Source organism: Lagenorhynchus albirostris, chromosome 2 (genome assembly GCF_949774975.1).
Source record: "Lagenorhynchus albirostris chromosome 2, mLagAlb1.1, whole genome shotgun sequence".
Classification (NCBI taxonomy): Eukaryota; Metazoa; Chordata; class Mammalia; order Artiodactyla; family Delphinidae; genus Lagenorhynchus; species Lagenorhynchus albirostris.
Window position 1 is genome coordinate 78,810,978 of NC_083096.1, and position 1,150 is coordinate 78,812,127.

Genomic DNA, 1,150 nt, shown 5'->3' on the forward strand with positions numbered 1-1,150 from the left:
CCCCGGCTCCTGAGGCTTCCGGGAGCTGGAGAGTCCGCGAGGGCGATCCCTGCACTCGGTGCATAGCTGTGTGTTGGATGCGGGATCGGGAAGTGAAGCTGTGGGGGCCCCAGGGACCTCGCTTCGGGGGAGGCGAGGATCCCTAAACGAGGGCCTCTCGGGAGCTGCAGTCTCCTTACCTGAGGGCTCGCCTGTGCTCCCAGGGTCCTTTACTTTCGAAAATATTTGTGGCCAGTCGTGGCAAGAGATACAGTTCTTAGATGTGTCATCAGGAGCTTGAGAGGTATCTGTTTCCGTAGTGTAGTGGTTATCACATTCGCCTAACACGCGAAAGGTCCCTGGTTCGAAACCAGGCGGAAACACATCCACTTTTTTTCTGAAACTAACATTCATGTTTAAACACCAAAAAACGGGGCGAGTGGGATGGATTGAGGTAGCGCGTGCAGCTGTATTTTTATCCCCCCGAAATACAGGAGGAGTTCCCTTATTGCCTGAAAGCCTGCTCAGCACTAGCAACCATCCCTTCTCTGTGTCACTTTGAAGACAAGGCCACAGACAGACCAAGAAGGGCCCAGGACAAAGCCAAGATAAGGTTATCTTTACATTCGGAAATCCCCTCACCTCCTCATGTGGCGCCTAAATCTCCTCTACACGCTGACACGTATTTTGTCTCTGGAAACAAGAAGTTTATCCCTGTGAAGCTCACTTGCTTACCCCACCTCAGCACGCTTGCGGAACACGCTGATTTGCGTGACAGAACAAGAGAGACCGACCCAACTCCGCACCGGGTGCTCGACCCAAAGACACGTAGACGAATTTCAGGCTCCAGAATTGCAGCTGGTAGGGGCACGTAAAGGAGTCCTTACACGTGCCATTATCAGGAGAGCCCCTGTAGTGAGCTCAGAGATCAGGAAGTAGACGGAATCGCTCATCAGCCGCTGAAAGCCAAGTCAGCACCTGACACATAAGGAAACCGAGGTTCAGAAAGAGAGCATGACCTTGGCTCTGCCGCACACAGCGCTAAAGCTAGACCAGGATGGAACCCAGCCAGTTACCTTGCGGCCTCGCCTCAGAGCCCAAAGCGTCACCCAGGAGAGGTGAAAGGTGATGAGCAGCGGCGCAAGGGCTGGGAGCCTTTCACAGCTGCCTT

The 1,150-nt window shown here is 54.0% G+C and overlaps 1 non-coding gene across 1 annotated transcript; it reads left to right on the top strand.

Annotated features, from left to right (window-relative positions):
- Positions 1-289: 289 nt before the first annotated feature.
- On the top strand, positions 290-362 carry TRNAV-AAC (transfer RNA valine (anticodon AAC)). Its single transcript has one exon. It is a non-coding gene; the product is annotated as a tRNA-Val (tRNA).
- Positions 363-1,150: the final 788 nt, after the last annotated feature.